Raw genomic sequence first — 18,627 nt, forward strand, 5'->3', positions numbered from 1 at the left:
TCGGGCAGAGGGCTTCCATGGGATGGGGGTCCCATCGAGTTGGAGAGGGGGAATGATGCTTCTTGCAGCAGCGCGTGGGTGGAAGACGAGAGCCTCTGTTTTGGTAGGCGAAAGAGAGAGGCCAACAGAACGGAGGAAAGTGTGGACTACATTTAGTGCAGCTTGGAGTTGAGCACGAACTATTCGTCCCTGTAGGGTAGGTCCAGAGCAGTAAAGCGCAATGTCGTCCGCGTAAATGCAACAGCGGACTGGAAGGCCGTTTGTGACATGGAGGTAAGCTGGTAGTTTGATTAAAAAGAAAGGGGCTCAAAACGCTGCCTTGTGGCACCCCAGCAACTAGTGGGCGAGGTGTGCTCATGGAGCTTTGACGCGAAAGGAGCGGCCAGTGAGAACGGAGAGCGAACGGAGTCCAATATTGCAGTGTGTCAAAGGCACTTTTCACATCGAGGAGAAGGAGGTAGGCGCGTCGTTTGTCGTGCTTGGCTTGTTCAAGGGAAGCTGCAAGTTCGATGATACAGTCGGCTGTCGAGCGGGAGTTTCGGAAGCCACTTTGCTCTTGAGCCAGTGCGTTGGAGGCGTTGGCAATCCACTCAAGTCTTTGCAGGGCGAGCGCCTCCAGGAGCTTCCCAGGAACTGAGGTAAGGGAGACTGGGCGATAAGATTTAATGCTGTTGACAGGCTTCCCCTTCTTGAGAATTGGGATAACGGTGGCAGTGCGCCAATCGTCCGGTAGCTCACCGTTTTGAAAAATACGGTTGTAAGCAGCGAGTAGTCGGTTGCGTTCTTTGTTGTCAAGGTTCCTGATCATTTGATATGTAATGCCGTCAGGACCTGGTGCGCATCTGCGTTTCCTGGTGGCGATGCATTTATCCAGCTCATGCATTTTAAAGTCTTCCATGCAGAGAGCAAGGACATCATCTGCTATGTGCGCTGGCACAATAGTGATCTGGAGAGCAGTAGTTGGGGATGAAGTTGCTCCACTCACCACTGTTGTGAAGTGATCTGCGAGGATGTTGGCAAGGTCAGCGTTGCTCATGCGCCGTGTGATAGCGATGGCCAGGACTGGGTGACGTGGGATTCTCGGATTGAGGATCGCAGACAGAATGCACCAACCACGCGCAGGCGAGCCGGGGCGGTCGAGTGATGCACAGAGTCTGGACCAGCTGCGGCGGCGAAGGCGCTTGGAATGGCGGCGACAGGCGGCATCCAAGCGGTTATAGGGCGTCCAGTGATCTGGTCTGTCTGTGCGGCGTGCCCTTCGTTGGGCTCGGCGGCGAGCAGCACGAAGGTTAAAGGGAGACTGAAGCACTTTTTCTGAAAATCGGGCTGGCAGCGGCGTGCTGTAGTTTTTCATGCTGTATACTGGAATATCGCATCCAAATACGGCAAAAACAAGCGCGAATTGCCTTTTTTAGCCGAAATATGCGGCCTGTGCCGCGGGGCACGCCGCGCGGCGCGCCGCCGCCCGTCATTGGTCAAGAGAGGTCGTGACGTCACTTTGAGGATTGGAGAAGCTGCCGACGCGGATCCGGCGCTGCGTTGAGTGCAGATCGCAGCTTTCCGTGTCGTTGTAAAAGCGAATACGGCGACTGTTTTTTTTACTGACCACCGAAGAAGAGGATACTACACTTTGCTCATTCCACGTATCGCCTGAAACCAAAAAAGGCACAAGCAAAAAATTCTATGCCTAGCACAAGCATACGCCAGCGTCAAAGACGCGATGCAGACCATGCGTAAAAGGTGCCACCACAACCTCGGCTCGTATTCTCCGAAAGGAAGGGGTGCGAACAATACTCAAGTCAATTACCACCACCGGACGCCTCCTGGCTCGCCCGGAAGAGTGTCATCCTAAAGAAAAGGCCCAAAGCACTGTGTACAAGAAATCCTGTTCTCAGTACCCGGCGTTGCAGGTTGGGGCAAGAAAGTATTTTAAGGAAACGATGAAGGAGCACAAAGTTGGTGTCAAAATTAGCGACGCAATCATGGTGCGCTGGAAACCAAGCCAAATACGCGCACGAGGCTGCTGCTTCACTCCTGGCGCGTTCAGCAGATGCCAGGAAATATTAATCGCTGCCTCGGAAACGCTCGCCCTTCCTAAATTTGCAGTTTAGGTTCAGTGAAGTAGTTGCCAACTATATGTGTGTTTAAAACCCAAGCTAGCTCCAACTCGCCCGCTGCCTCAACTTGATGAAGAAACCGAGTAAGGCTGCGGTGTTTTTTTGCAAAAACTCGGTTGGCATTCATTTCTCTCATAAATTTGCATCCCAAATCAACGTCGAACGCTTTCATTTTAATTGCTTAGCTAGGATTAAACGAGATGCCGCATATGAAGAGCTTCGATGCTTGCTTGCTTTGCTTTATTGTGCTTTGCTCTGCTTGCTTGCTTGGTCACGTCGAACCGAGTATAAAATCACTAACCGAGCCTTGCTGAGCACGTCTCAGGTGGTCTGGCCGCACCTAAGCTGAGGAGAGCGACACATGCTTAAGCCTCTATAAGGTTTCTTCAGGGGCTAAGTGAGAATGTTTCTATTTTTAAAAGAGGCGCTTCTTCGGAATGGTGACACTCCTCTCATGCGCGAGGAAATCGATGGAACTGTGTCATGGTTCAGCCGCGCCTTTTCGGCAGAAATCTCCAGAGATCACACTAGGACAAGCTCTGCTTGTGATCGTGCGGAAAACAGTGGAAGACGACACAGTCGCGGCCGTAGTTGTTCGTGGACACGAACGCATAGTAGTACCTGTTGAATCTGATTCTCAAGGTCGGCTGACACGCTTTGTACGTCACAACGCACGCAGTACGAGGAACAACGCATGCAGCACGAGAAACAACGCACGCTGAAAGCGCGCTCCGGTGCGCCGAAGCATCCCCGGCTCCTCAACATGACGTCACGCTGGCCGACATGGACGAGGTTTCCCTCTCCGCTGTTCCCCTCTCCTGCGCTCGCGCGGGGCGCGGGAAATTTAAACATCGCGTTTTTAACTGGTGATTGCGCCACTGTTTTAGCCAAAATCGAAAAAATAATTTCACAGACGTGATCAGCAATGACACTACTTCAAAACCGTAGAAGGTTAGCTGATTCGAAAACCGCCTCAGTATCCCTTTAAGGAGTTTTATGTCAGGCACTGGTGATGGAAACTGCACAGTGCATAGTGTAGTTGCTGAGAGGGCACATTTGTTTATATGCGAGAAGAAGTCTTCATCATGACAATCACTGGCGCACAGTGCGCGGAAAAGAGGCCACCGCACAACACTGTAGGTTTTCTTGAGCGGTGAGGATGGAGAGGAAGGGATGATGTCAATTAGGAGATGGTCAGAGCCCTCCATATCCGGAGCGATGTGCCAGGAGTACGAGCAGCCGGTTGAGGCGAGGGTGAGGTCGATGGCGGTAGGATTGCTGTGCGGGCCGATGCGAGTGGGACTTCCGTCATTCAGAAGAATAAGTCCTGCAGCATGGATGGCGTCCATAAGTTCGCGGTCTTTTTTGGTGGTTATGTGGGAGCCCCAGGTGGTGTGGTAAGTGTTAAAATCACCACATATCACTTGGCCTTTAGCCAGACGGGCAGAGAGTTGTGACAAAACGGGCGTCCCAGTTGTAGGTGGGAGGGCGGACATAAACAGATGCAACAGAGGTGTCATGGCCGGATATGCGAACAGTGACAGCTGCGCACTCGACACGATCGGTGGAAATGTCCGTGAGATCGATGAGAGAATGTGGGAGCGAAGCGCGCACATAGATGCCAACACGAGGGGGACGATGCGGGTGAGCAGAGTCGGCACATGGAGAGTTCGTGCACGAATCAAGAGTGCAGGGAGTGGGGCTGCTGTAGCCTACGTAGCCAGGTGGGTGCAGGTCCTCCGCGCGGGCATATGTTTCTTGTAGCGCGAGGATGTCGTAGGGCCTCAATGGGAGGATTGAGGCAAGTTCGGCTTGTCGGCGGCGGAGGGAACGACAGTTCCATTGAAGTATCCGCGGCCGGGGCACAGGTGGGTTGTTAGCCATGTTGAGCGAGTGACTGCTGTGCGGCGAGAGCCGCCGCGCAAAGTTGTCGTGCTGGGGAGGTGGGTGGGAGCTCGTCCATAAGGGCGCGCACAGCAGTAGAGAGTGCAGCAATAACTGCGTCGCGATGGTCAGGTTGTGGACGCGGTTGTGCAGGTACATATGTGGGTGTTTTGGCACCCACAAGAGTGTCTCGGAAGGAGCGGCCTCCTGGTAAGGAAGGAGGGGCGCGTGTTGGTGCAGTTGCAGTCTCTTCTGGAGCTGCAGGTGTATTGGATGGACGGGAAGTGCGGGGTACGGCTTCAGAGGTTGCACCATCTCCCTGGTGCCCGGGGGCTGGGTCAGTTTTCCCTTGGTTTCCACGCACTGCTTGGGTAGCCTGCTGTCTGGTTAGACGATGTCCGGACGCACTCATTGCGACCGCAATGCGTCGCTCTTCCTGCCATCGGGGCAGCGAGGTTGTGTGGATGCATGTGTTCCGCGGCAGTTGACGCACTTGGGCTTGGGTGAACTGCATTGGGAGGTGTGGTGGTCCAGTCCGCAGCGCAAGCATCGCGGTTCATGTGTGCACGAAGCGGTAGCGTGGCCGAGCCTGCCACACTGAAAACATTGAAGTGGTCTGGGAAGACAGGCGCGAACAGCGCGGCGAAGCTTGAATAGGGAGACTTCTTCTGGAGGTTGGGTCCCAGCGAAGCGAAGGATAATGTCGTTTCCATTGCGAGTGCAGGAAAGGACGGGAGCTTTGCTCTCTATTCCTGCCATGATGTCTTCGGGCGTGAGGTTGCGGTCGACGCGAAAAATTCGGCCTGTGCACGTGTTGCCGCCAGCTTCTTTAGCGCGCACTTTCACACCACATATGGCGTTGATGTTGAGAAAGGGCTCTAGGTCTGCGGTTGGCTGTGCGTCGATAGCGACGACGTTGCGGCGGAGATTAACTCGTACGACGTTTACTCCAGGAAGTCGTGACAGTTCTGAAGCGATTGCGTCCTTAGTTGTCGACAAAACGTTGTCCATTCTGCCTGCTGGGAAGAAGAGAACAGTTGGAAACTTGGGCTTGTTTGGTCTCTGTGCAGGTGCTGAGAAGCGCGCAGCCGAGGGGGCGAAAGGAGCAGACGGCAGTACTTGAATGCGGCGTCGCGGAGCGTTTCGGGGTGGCTTTTGTGCAGCCCAAGAGTGCTCACCCCCTGGCTTTGTTGCAGCAGTGGCGGGAGGAGGAGGAGGCCCATTGTTGAGGGGGGCGCCCTGCTTTCTGTTGTTGCCAGCAGCTCGAGAGGCACGGGCATAATCTTCTTCGGTGAAGGCATCCTCAACCGTGTTCGGGGAGGCGTTTGTTGTGACGGGAGCTGGAGGTGAATCACATTTCCCCCATGGAGGGCTGGTTTGCGTCCCAGTCACGGCGATGCGAGTCTGCGTGGCAGGAGTGGTAATTTCATCGGCCACAGAGTAAATGGGGCTTGGATCCACCTCAGCAAGGTCAGAAGCTGTGGAGGAGTGCTCGTGTTGAGGCGAGAGACGATTGGGGTCTGGCACAGCTGTAGTTTGGAGAAGTTGGCTCCCTTCTCCACTGATTACAGGCGTGGCACTGTCGAAACGCCGGAGCTTGGGAGGGTCGGGCGTGGAGAGATGATGACGCGCTGGCTTGCAAGGTCTCCTGTTGCGGCTCGAGGTAGCGTGGCTGGGATGAGGAACGTCTGAATCTTCGCAGTTGGAGATTACAAAAACAAGCAGATTTACTGACAAGAAACTGAGACACTTATTTACAAAAATTTACAACGGAAGAACAAAGAATCAAAATTTAAGAGTTCAAAGCGTCGAGCGTCTGGATGAGCCTGATACTCAAGGCTCAGAGCCACTGGATGAACCTATTACCGAAGGTCCAGAGCGTTCGTGCCCACTTTGGTCGCAGGTTATATAGCCCAAGACTCCGCCCCTGCACCAGGGGACCTTCCATCGCGACACAAAAGATCGGCACCAGCACCACCATCGAAGACCTGTTGAGCCCCCTCACTAGGCGGTAACTCATGGGGCACAAAAGATCGCCACCACACGTCACAGACGCAGCTGGCCAAGACACCTGTTTAGAGCCCGCACGTGGGAACTGGCAAGTCCGCATTCCTAAGTCCGCAGGCCGCATTCCTATAGCATTGTGTCGTGTTGACGTCACAGCCGCAGCTGCGCAGGCTTCCTCTGATTCGTTCCGGGTTCTTTTTTCAAGACGAGGGACACCCTTTCTTCTCCTGTCGTCGGTTGCTTCTCGAAGGGGAGGTCGTTTTCGCCGAGCCGAGTGTGGGAAGAGCCTCGTCGGCCACTTCCCAGAAAGTCACCCTTTTCTGCGAGGTCATCGTGGGGTCAAGTTGAAGTACAACGACCCGTCAAAATTGCCGCCACGTTTCATCTCCGGTCTCAAGATGAATCGTAACAGCTACCTTCCCCGCCAGACGAGTCTCGGCGAGTAGCAGTCATCGCTGCTGCATGAAGAGACGACTTGCAGAAGCATGCCAGAAGTATGCCAGAAGCCCTCTGCCGCTCGCAGCGTGGTCTTCTATTACGCCGGCCAAATTCTTTGAGGCGTCTCTGAAACTTCAACCACATGCGCAAGCAAGCACTCAACTTCCCTCCGAGCAAACCAGTTCCAAAAGAGGGTGCTATAATCCGGTTAGTATAGCCGTTGTGAATAGCCCACACTGAAAACTCCCAGGACCCACGCAAGCTGAGAAAAACCGAACCTGCTACTGTACACCCTCACTTTCAAAAACGCACGAAAAAAAAAAACAAAAAAAACTGAGTAGCAATTTTGGTTACATGAAGAGCACCCCGGACCGCTTAGAAAGAACGGCTAAGTGCGTCCGCGTTTCCATTTAATTTGCCCTTCTTGTACCTTATCTCAAAATGATACTGCTGCAGAATCAGGCTCCACCTCAGAAGGCGACTGTTCTTTGATGTCGAAGTTTGCAGCCACGAAAGGGGACAATGGTCTGTCTCTACGACGAATTTGGAGCCTCCGAGGTAGCATTGTAATTTCTGGATAGCCCAAACAATGCAAGCGCACTCTTTTTCCGACGCGCAGTACGCCATCTCTCGAGAGCTAAGTTTTCGGCTTAGGTAGAGCACGGGATGTTCGTTGCCGTTGTCATCCCTCTGGCAGAGAACTGCACCTAGCCCTCGATCACTGGCATCGCACTGGACCGTGAATTCTCGGTCGTAATCAGGAGCTCGCAATATCGGGCGGCTAATCAGTGCTGCCTTCAAGTTTAAGAACGACGTTTCCTTTTTTTCGTCCCAGACTACATTTGTCGGCTCTGTCCTGCGGAGAGCATCGGTCAGGGGGCTTGCCAAAGCTGAATAATCACGGATGTAGTGATTGTAATACCCCGTGAGCCCTAAGAATGCCCGAATGTCCGTCTTTGTTCTAGGCCGCGGGTAGTCTGCCACCGCCGAGATCTTAACCTCACTGGGTTTCCTGAAACCTTGGCCTACGTTGTGACCCAAATAGTCCACTGTTGCTCTCGCAAGGTAACACTTCTCGGCCTTTACAGTGAGCCCAGCTTGACGCAAACGGCTTAGCACTGCTCTCAGATGCGATACATGGTCCGCCCATGAATCTGAGAAGACAGCAATGTCATCCAAGTAGGGCACCGCAAATGCTTCACAGCCATTCAGAACCCTATCCATGAGGCGGGAAAAACAAAAGGGAGCATTTTTGAGCCCGAAGCTCATCATTGTTGGTTGATAGCTTCCCGTTGGAGTGACAAAAGCTGCGCATTTGCTGGCGCGCTCAGTGAGCGGCACTTGCCAGTACCCTCGAGTAAGGTCTAGCGTGGTTACATAGGCTGCTCGGCTGACCTGTTCCACTCTCTCCTCGATATTGGGAATAGGATACACTTGATCCTTGGTGAGAGTATTTAACTTCCGATAGTCTACTACCGGCCTTGGGTCTTTACCCGGAGCTTCCACCAAGATCATAGGCGAAGCGTATTCGCTTTCGGAGGGCTTGATTACTCCTAACTCCAGCATGCGCTTTACCTCCCTATCAAGGATATCTCTCTGCCTAGGAGAGAGTCGATAGCACCTTGACCGCACTGGTCTCTCGGAGGTTAACTCGATATCGTGCTTAATCAAATCAGTCCTTCCTGGCCTGTCTACGAAGCAGTCATCAAACTCTGCTATCAGTTCGCCGAGATCAGACAATTGATTTTCTTTTAGTTCTCCTCTCTGCTTAGTCCTCTTGAGAAGTCCCTGCGCGCTGCTTTCCTCTCCGCTTAGACAGATAAGGTTGTCTTCCATCTCCTCAGGAAGGTTAAGCGTTAGATTTACCGCTGCTTCTCTCTGTACGTAAGGCTTCATTAGGTTGCAATGGTAAATGCGCACTTCTTTGCGCTTTCCTGGGGTTTTCACCACGTAATTGGTGTTAGAGAGCTTGGCAACTACTTCTGCAGGCCCTTCCCACTGCACTTCGAGCCTATTTTGCCTTGAAGCTCTCAGCAACATCACTTTGTCACCGATGCAAAACATCCGTTGACGAGCTGTCCGATCATAATAGACCTTCGAACGAGCCTGGGCTGACTTCATGCTGGCCTCCACGAGTTCTTTAGAGTTATGTAGACGATCCAGCAGAGTCAAGACGAACTCTACTACTGTCGGGTCTTCCCCACGCCCTTCCCAGGCTTCGCGTACCATTCGCAAAGGTGAGCGCAGTGACCTTCCGTACACCAACTCGGCGGGGCTAAATCCTGTGGATTCATGCGGCACTGACCGCAAAGCGAAAAGCGCTGCAGGTAGGCAGGCGTCCCAGTCGCGTTTGTTTTCGTAGCATAGTCCCCTAAGCACACGCTTTAGAACAGAATGCCACCTTTCTACGCTGTTGCTCTGCGGATGATGGATTGAGCTATGCACTATCTTAATGCCGCACCGCTCTAGAAATGAGGTAGTAAGGGCACTTGTGAATACACTACCCTGATCACTTTGGATCTCGGAAGGAAATCCGACTCGAGCAAAGACTGATAACAGTGAATCCACGACGCTCTCTGACGTCACCTCGCGCAGCGCGACAGCCTCTGGAAACTTCGTGGCAGGGCATAACATGGTGAGGATATAACGACACCCTGTCTCTGTCACGGGAAGTGGCCCAACTACGTCTATCACCAACCGGTGAAACGGCTCAGTAATGATTGGGACTAACACCATCGGTGCTTTCCATTTATCTTGCGCCTTTCCGACCCGCTGGCACGTGTCGCACGATTTCACAAAACGCTCCATATCCTTAAAACATCCAGGCCAGTAGTACTCTTGCAAAAGCCTCTGCTTTGTCTTCTTGATTCCCAGGTGGCATGACCACGAATTGCCGTGAGAAATTCGAAGTAAGTCTTGTCGGTACTTCTGCGGAACGACTAATTGGTCTCGCTCCTCTCCCCGCTTATCCGTGTATAAACGATAAAGCACACCGCCTCTCATTCGGAAAGCAATATTCCCCTTTGCTCTCTTATTTGTTCTGTGGAGCTCTCTGATCTCCTGTATTGTCTGGTCATTGGCTTGCTCCGTAGCCAGCTCCTCTCGATTCCCGCTCAGGAGCGTCGTGAAACTACTTGACACTGGCGGCAAAAGGGCACCATCGATGATTTCCTCGTTCTGCGGTTCGTTAAGCTCAACACCAGGTTGACCGGTCTCGGGGGTCTCACTAGCGCGATGTCCTGAACCGTGTTCATCCGTTTCCTCCACCAGTTTCACTGCTGTTTCCTTCGTAGGAGAATTCTCCTGAGTAAGCTGTGTTGTAAGTTCTCGCGCCTTCGAACGTGTTAATGCCTGCACAACTCGGTCTCCAAAAAGGATCCCCTTCTCCCTCAGTAACATATCAGATTTGTTGGAAAACAAATACGGATAGCATTTAGGTAGCTTTCCTGAAACTGCAGCTTCGGTTGTAAGCGTACCGAAAGGGCCCTCAATTACCACTGTCGCTATAGGCAAGCACACGCTTTGTTCGTCCACTACCTGGCGGATCCATGAACATTGGCCTGTGTAATCGGATGGTGACACATACGACGGATGGACAACATCCATCGTTGCGGCTGAGTCGCGCAGCACCTTGCATGGCTTCCCGTTCACTACCAGGTCATGCATGTAAGGTTCCAGCAGCTTCATGTTTTCATTGCAGTCACTGACATACGAGAACGCCACCTTTTCTTTTCGGCAGTTCATTGCTATGTGACCCGGCTCACTGCATCTGTAACAAGTGAGTGGCCTCCTAGCCTCAAACGCGGTTTTTTCTTTCTGTGCTTTGGCCACTTTTGCGCCCTTCTCACTGTCGTCCTGTTTTTGAAGTTTGTCGGAAGGAACCTTCCTTTCTTCCTTCTCGACTGTAGAGCTCGCAAAGTGCCTCTCGGGACGATAATTCGCACTCCTTCCGAAATTACGGGGCCTATCAACTCTAGTGGTGTTGTTAAACTGCCGGCGCGAAGCGTACTCCTCAACGAGTTCGGCAGCTTTCGTCGCCGTCGCTACGTTGTCCCGGTCCCTTAGCCAATTTCTCTCCTCTTCAGGGAGGCAGTTGTAAAACTGCTCCAACAAAATTCTCTCAACTACAGCGTCCCGGTCACTATATGACTCCGTACTCTTTAGCCACTCAACCAAGTTCACTTTCAAATTGTATAAGAAATCGGGATAGCTCTCGTCCCTCGACTTCTTAGCTCCCCGAAATCTTTGTCTGAACGCCTCGGCGCTAAGTCTATACTTTCGTAGAAGGCAAGCCTTGACCTTCTCGTAGTTGTCCGCGTCCTCCTTGCTGAGCCGCGCGACAACCTCCGCTGCTTCGCAGGGCAGAACCGTCAGTAACCTTTGAGACCAAGTTTCTTGACTGTAGGCGAGGTTCTCGCAGGTTCGTTCAAAATTTGCAAGATACAGACCGATATCCCTTGATACCACATATGGCTGCATATGCTTAGACATCTTGAACCCTGTCTCCTTGCTGAGAAGAGGTATCGCTTGCTGGGGACAATTGCCCGACCTCTTACTCAACTCCATTTCTAACTTATGGAGCTCAATCTGCCGCTCCATTCTTTTTGCCTCAATCTCACTTTCGCGCTCACGCCTCTTATCCCCTTCTTCCCGCTCTTTCTGCTGTCTGAGCTGCTCTTCTTCTCGCTCTTTCCTTTTTTGCTCGATGAGGTTCCATGCTTCAATGAGCTCCTCATCATCTGCCCCCAAATCAGTAATGGCCTGAATTATCACGGGTTTTCGTGCCAAACCCCTTGTCTCAATCCCCAATTCCTCACACAACTGCAACAGGTCCGGCTTCTGCAGCCTCTGCAGGTCCATGATAGCTCGGAGTCTGGGCTATTTCCAAAACCACTATGCAAAAAATACCAAACCTCTAGGATTTAAGCACAGGTTTCTACCAGTTCTAAAATTTAACCCTCTTTTTAGAAGCTGGTCCACATCAGAGGAAAAGCCAAGCACTCACCCACACACGTGATCATGACCCGAGATAGCTGCACTCTCGCTGGCCGACCGTTGTTGCCGCTTGTTGCTTCAGATCACCAGTCGTTGTTCCACAGATGTCGGGACTTCCAGGCCTCGAATCCCAAGGCTTCGGATCATAAGGCTTCGGATCATAAGGCTTCGGATCCCACCGCTGTTCACCAGTTGTTGCGGCTCGAGGTAGCGTGGCTGGGATGAGGAACGTCTGAATCTTCGCAGTTGGAGATTACAAAAACAAGCAGATTTACTGACAAGAAACTGAGACACTTATTTACAAAAATTTACAACGGAAGAACAAAGAATCAAAATTTAAGAGTTCAAAGCGTCGAGCGTCTGGATGAGCCTGATACTCAAGGCTCAGAGCCACTGGATGAACCTATTACCGAAGGTCCAGAGCGTTCGTGCCCACTTTGGTCGCAGGTTATATAGCCCAAGACTCCGCCCCTGCACCAGGGGACCTTCCATCGCGACACAAAAGATCGGCACCAGCACCACCATCGAAGACCTGTTGAGCCCCCTCACTAGGCGGTAACTCATGGGGCACAAAAGATCGCCACCACACGTCACAGACGCAGCTGGCCAAGACACCTGTTTAGAGCCCGCACGTGGGAACTGGCAAGTCCGCATTCCTAAGTCCGCAGGCCGCATTCCTATAGCATTGTGTCGTGTTGACGTCACAGCCGCAGCTGCGCAGGCTTCCTCTGATTCGTTCCGGGTTCTTTTTTCAAGACGAGGGACACCCTTTCTTCTCCTGTCGTCGGTTGCTTCTCGAAGGGGAGGTCGTTTTCGCCGAGCCGAGTGTGGGAAGAGCCTCGTCGGCCACTTCCCAGAAAGTCACCCTTTTCTGCGAGGTCATCGTGGGGTCAAGTTGAAGTACAACGACCCGTCAAAATTGCCGCCACGTTTCATCTCCGGTCTCAAGATGAATCGTAACACTCCTGATGATCAGTAGGAGACGATGGCGAGTCAGTGGGTGGCGGGGATTTCTGTGCCGCGCTGACGATTCGTATGGCTTCTTCCTGCCGCTGTAGTGTGGCGTTAGCTTCAGCAATAAGCTTGCGGAGCATACGCGAGCAACCAAGACTGTTGGCTCGCCTGTGTCGGGAGAGGCGGGCTCTTATGCCATCCTCGTCAAGAACGTGGAGGGCGGCGTCTTCATCCATGATGATGGGGGGACTGTTGAAGGTATGCAGTCAGTCGAAGTTTGAGGAGGCCATGTCGCAGGCCATAGAGGCCTGAGAGGGGTTACACAAGTGTGGAAGCTTCTGGCCGACGGAGAAGTTAGGATGCTATGACTTTAACAATTAATTAGTAAGTTAAATGAATAAAGAAGACGATAGAACGGGAGCGAAACAAAAGACGTCCGATTCGCGTCGCGCGCCGGGAGAGACGGAGAGTCAGGCACGGACTGCCGTCCACGTGGGGAAGAGCGAGGCGGCCGCGCCGGGATTAGCCCGAAAGCCGCGCGGACCTCGCGGAGCAAGGGCGCGGCGCAGCCAATGAGAGGGGCGCGCGGCGTGCACGCAGAATGCTGGAGAGCGCGGCGCGCGCTGGGACGATGAAATACCGTGCACCTCACAGTCTTGAGCGCAGGTCACACGCTCCAATAAATGTTAGCAGGTGACGCAGGGCTTTGATTTGGCTCCCACGGGAGCGTGGAGGGAAGAGAAGGTCGTCCAGGGTGGCGCACGGCAAGCCGAGGTCTCTATACCCCTGCTGCATGAGTGAGCGCTCCCGTGAGAACGCAGGGCACACGCACAAAATGTGGGTCATAGATTCCTCTGCACCGCACTGCGAGAACAATGATGACGGAGGGTCACAGAAGCGGTGGAGACGGTCGGCGGTCCACCCAGAGCCAGTGCGGAGGCGGAGCAGCAGTGTGTAATCCGCCCACGCGAGTTTGCGTGGGTCGACTGCTGTAAACATGGCTGCGGTGGCGACTCGTGGGTCGGGGTGGAGGCGCCGAATGGTGCGTCGCAGGGTTAGTTTAGCGTTGTCGTAGGGGGGTGACCAGTCGCGACAGGGGCACTTTTGGATCGAGAGCGGCCCGGGCTAGTTGGTCAGCCGCCTCGTTCCCCTCAATGCCAACGTGGGAGGGGACCCACTGGAGAGTTATTTGGCAGCCGCGGGCACCGAGCAAGTGAAGCTTGAGCGCTGTGAGATGCAGCAGGCGAGAGCCCTTCTCGGGTTGTTGAAGGGCTTGCAGTGAGCTCCTGGAATCCGTGAGGATGGCTGCTTGGCTGACAGCCGGGTTGGAGCTGAGAATGTCGGCCGCGAGCGAGATGGCTGTCAGCTCAGCTGAGAGGGACGATGACGGCGTTCTGAGTCTGATCTGACGGACGGCGTGCAGAGCGGGGGAAATGCAGGCGGCTGCGGCCCGTCCCATCTCCTCGCTGACAGAGCCATCTGTGTACAGGAGCGTGTGGCCTGCGAGGTTTTCGTGCAGTTTCGCAGCGACCTCCTGCTGTAGGGCGCATCGCGGGGTGCTTCGTTTTGGAGATGACGCCGTGGAGCGAGGTGGATATGCTCGGCGGCCGATAAATATGCGGCGGCGGGAAGCGGGGCGGTGGTGGTGGGCCGAGCAGCTGATGAATCTGTTTAACAGCCTTGCCCATTTGCGTGCGGGACTGCGCTCTGAGATGTTTGAGCAGAGCCGCACAGGTGCCCGAACGCTGCATGCGAACTACGTGGTTCAGAGCAGTCAGTTGAGCGCGCAAGGACACGGGCCATGTGGCTGTTTCAGCATAGGTCGCTGCGACTGGCGAGTTCCGCGGGAGGCCATAGAACTGTCGCAGTGCATTGCGGTGCTCCTTGTCGACTTGGTTCCACTGCGCTTGCGACAGGCCAACGAGTTGGAGGGCGTAGAGTGTCCTGGCAGTGGCGACCGCATCGTAAATGCGCAGGCAGAGCGCGGGAGAGCAGCCACTGCCTTTAGCGACGAAGCGCCGCGCGATGCGGGCGACGAGGGCTGCCTGGCTGCGGATGGCTTTGAGCGCGGGTCCCCAGGTGAGGCGCGAATCGATGACCAGGGCCAGATAACGCACGCTCTTACGCCACGGGATAGGAGTGCCATTCAGGGTGAGAGGGGCTGTTCGGTTGTGCGCCGCCGCGTTGTTTGGGTGCACCATGAGCGCCTCGCTTTTCCCGGGCGAGAGGGTGAGGCCTATGCCCTTTAGGTGGGTCGCAATCGCGTTTAGGGCATCCCGGATTTTGATGCGGGCTGCGCGCCCGCGGCGGGTTGTGGAACGCGCGAAGACAGCGATGTCGTCCGCGTACACTGCGATGCGGACAGTCTTTCGTGCGCGTGGCGGGATGCAGTCTGTCAGCTGGGCGAGGACGATGTTAAACAGGAAAGGGCTCAGCACACTGCCCTGAGGCACGCCGCACGGAAGGTGGTGTTGAGAGCTGGTGGTGTTGTTGACTCGCACACACATGCGGCGGCTCTCGAGGAAGGAGCTGATGTACGAGTATAGCCTTCCTTTGATGCCGATGGCTGCGAGTGCGTCGGTGATGGCCCAGTGTGGCACTGAGTCAAAGGCGCTCTTGACGTCGAGGAGGACGAGGAATCCCGCCTCTCCGCAGGTGCGGGCCTGTTCCAGTGTGGCGACGACGTCAGAGATGGAATCAGCTGTGCAGCGTTGGCGGCGGAAGCCGCTCTGCACTGGCGAAAGCGCGCCGCAGGCGGTTGCAATCCATTGTAGTCTGCGCAGGGCAATGGACTCCATCGTTTTCCCCGCCGTCGAAGTGAGGGAGATGGGCCGGTAGGAGGTGAGGAGCTTCCTCTGTTTGCCCCGTTTGAGAATGGGCACGACCACCGCGGTTTGCCAGGCCTCTAGGAGGGCGCCGCTTGTGCCGTGGGGGCTCCCGGGGCGTTTAGGAAGGTGGGATCGCCGCGGTTTAAGAGGACGAGGCCCGCGGTGAGCGCTGCGTCATATATGTCCTTGCCGCGACGATCGCACCGTCGCGAGCCCCACGCAGTGTGGTGGGCGTTCAAGTCGCCACACAGTATGCAGTCCCTGGTGAGCCGTTGGGTGAGGCGCGTGAGCACAGTGGGATCGCACTGCATGCCAGGGCGAATGTAGACACTCGCCACCGAGGTGTCGGTGCCCCGAATGCGCACTGTCACTGCTGCACACTCTGTAGAACCGCCGGCGAGGTCCGCGACATCGTGCACCACATGTGGGAGTTCGGCGCGCACATACACAGCCACACGTGGCTTGCCGACGGGGTGGGAGGGGTTGCGGCACGGGGAATCAATACAGGCCACTGCACCGCACTTCCAAGCACTGCTGTAGCCAACGTAGCCAGGGAGGGAGACGTCCTCTGCGCGGCAGTAGGTCTCCTGCAGTGCCAGGACGTCAAAAGGGTGCAGCGGCAGGTGTTCTGCCAGCTCAGCTGATCGGCGGCGCAGCGAGTTACAGTTCCACTGCAACACACGCGGTCGAAATGCAGCTGAGCTAGCCATGGTTGGTGAGGGCGCGTTGCGCGGCCAGAGCCGCTGCACACAACTTGCGTGCTGGAGACGTGGGAGGGAGCTCGTCGATGAGTGCCTGAACGGCTGCCGAAAGGGCAGCGATGATATTGTCACGCGGATCTTGCGGGGGTGCCGTGGCCGCTGCGATTGGGGCTAGCCCGGTGACCACATCGCGGTATGACCGCTGCCCTGAGGACGCGCTGTCGAGTGCAGTTGAGGAGCCGCTCTGGGTGCTAGCGCACGCGTCGAAGTTGTGTGCAGCGTGCGCGCTGGGAGGTGCTGGTGTTATGGGAGCAGGCGGGGACGCTGTTGCGGGTTGCATACGCTCCCGGACGAGGCGTCTGACCTCGGGGCGAGTGATGTGCTTGTCCGAGGTAGCCATGGTGACCGCAACGCGTCGCTCGTGCTGCCAGCGTGGACAGCGAGGCTCACTGGCCGCGTGCGTGCCGCCGCAGTTGATGCAGCGTGGTTTGGCAGAATCGCACTCGGATGGATGAGGTGCGGCTCCACATCGAAGGCATCGGGGCTGATCTGTGCAGGCAGCAGTGGCGTGGCCGAGTATACCGCACTGTGTGCACTGTAGGGGGCGTGGGAGGCGGGGACGGACGCGACGCCGAAGCTTGAAAAGCGCGATTTCTGGCGGAGGACAGAGGCCGGCGAATCGAATGCCCAGGTTGTCCCGGTTTCTCCAGCAGCCGATGACGGGGACGCGGCTCTCGATGCCAGCCTTTATGTCCTCCTCAGATAGGCCCTTGTCGACTCCGAAAACGAGTCCGGTGGATGTTTTCATGCCCAGCTCTTTGGGACGGACCCGAATGCCTTGTATCGACGTAAGCGCGAGGTCAGTGGCCGGGTGAGTGTCAACAGCGCAGACATTGCGCCTCTGGTTCACGCGGACCGCCGTGACTCCGGGAAGCTTTGAGAGCTGAGCGGCAATCGCGTCTCTTGAGGCAGACAGGAAGTTGCCCTGTCTGTCTACCGGGAAGTATAAGACGGTGGAAGTCTTGTTTTGTGCTGGTGAGGCGAGCGGCGCCGAGAAGCGCGCATTCGTTCTCGGAGAAATGCCGCTGCCGTTCGGGTGGCGCTGCTGTTGCGACGACTCTAATCGAGGGGCTTTAGACGACTCTGGTGCGCGGGCGTTGGGAGAGGGAGTGGAGGAGGAGGAAGCCGCTCGGACCGGCCTGGGCAGCTGGCTCACCGCATTTGCCTCTGCCAGGGAGGGAAAATCCTCTGCTGGGGGGGGGGGGGGGGGTGCTGACTTGGCCTGCTTGAGCGGATATTGCCTTGCCTTATTTGTTTGATTGTTGGGCTTGGCTATGGCAGGGCTCTGTGTGCCTCTCGTGGGGGAGAAGGAGTCCGTTGCATGGGCTCTTCGCCCACTGTCTGGGTTGCTAGGAGCAGGCTGCTGCTGCTGCCAGAGGGAGAGGCGAGGGTCGCTTGCACTGAAGTGACCAGGTCGCATTCCTGAGCTCGTTCAGCAGGAGGGGGGGAGGCCTCTGGGGGGGACGGGAGTGCTTTCTTTGCTTTGAGAGCTTTGCCCTTACCCTTCTTGGTCTTTTTGGATTTTTTTGGTGCATTCCTGGGGCCCTTGACAAAGGCAAGATAGGGTGCCGAAGCTTGCTGCTGGCGATTTCCTGCCCGCTCTGCTTGGGCAAGAGACCCGGACGGTTTTTTTAGCCGCCGCGGTGGCGCCGGCGTTTGGGAGCCCTGATGCTCCTCGGGGGACGCGATGGTGATGGATGATGTTATGGGGACGAGCGTGGGGATTAGAAAAGAGTCGTCCAGGTCGTTGTCCAACAGGGATGTTGTGTGCCGCGGATTGTGGCCACGGGCTGGAGAGGTGCCTTCGCAGGCGGGCTCTGCTGCCTCTTGTAGGAGAAGTATGGAGCTCCTGTCTCCAGCTTCAACAGGTATCGTAATAACTGCTGATGGTGTCGAGGTCTGTGGGCTGCTGTCGGGTGGTTGCAGCATGCCCGATGGGGTCCTGGGGGTGAACGGGTGCTCGCCAGCGCTGACAAGGTGTCGAGCATGGTCTTGCAGCTCGATCACCTTGCTTGCTTCTGCGTACAGTTGCTTGAGCATTCGTGAACATCCGACGCTGCCAGAGCGGCGGTGCAGATTTCGGAGGCTTGATGTGCCACCCTCCATCGTCTCTTTAAGACGGTTGGGTTATTTACTTTAGGTTATGGAGCCGCTGATGAGCCCCATGATGGGGAAAGCTAGAAAACTACTCACACAGAGAATGAAACAGAGAATCGAGGACGTTCGATAGAAACAAAACAGCGACCACACAGAGAAATAAACAGAGAGAAACGAAACAGAAAAAACGACAGAGAATGCCCTCCATCATAATAGTGATTATTGCCGCGGTAGTGCGCTGGGGGAAGGGGGGGTGAAATGGGGGAAGGCTCAGCCTGGTAATTGCCTCCACGTGGGGGTCACCGCAACCGGGCTTTGCTGGGAAGGGGATTAATAGAATAGGGGAGAAGAAGCGGATCGGGGTCGTGGCTGGGCACAGGGCAGGAGAGTCCGGCGCGAGGGCAAGGCAGAAGGCGTCTCTGAGCAAGGCCAGGGCACGGCGGCACCTGCGCGTGTCGGCACAGTAACGTCCCCGTGGTAGACGGTGGCGAAGCGGTCGGCTCTTCCCGAGGTCCAGAAGAATCCGGGGCGGGAGTCAGCCGTGGT

General features: G+C 55.5%; 2 pseudogenes; both read right to left on the reverse strand.

Annotated features, from left to right (window-relative positions):
- Positions 1-1,012: 1,012 nt before the first annotated feature.
- Positions 1,013-12,631, reverse strand: LOC149338383 (uncharacterized; annotated as a pseudogene).
- Positions 12,632-13,043: 412 nt separating this feature from the next.
- On the reverse strand, positions 13,044-15,222 carry LOC149338384 (uncharacterized; annotated as a pseudogene).
- Positions 15,223-18,627: the final 3,405 nt, after the last annotated feature.

This window comes from Amblyomma mixtum, chromosome 6 (assembly GCF_055824585.1).
Source record: "Amblyomma mixtum isolate Tamu chromosome 6, ASM5582458v1, whole genome shotgun sequence".
NCBI classification, from domain to species: domain Eukaryota; kingdom Metazoa; phylum Arthropoda; class Arachnida; order Ixodida; family Ixodidae; genus Amblyomma; species Amblyomma mixtum.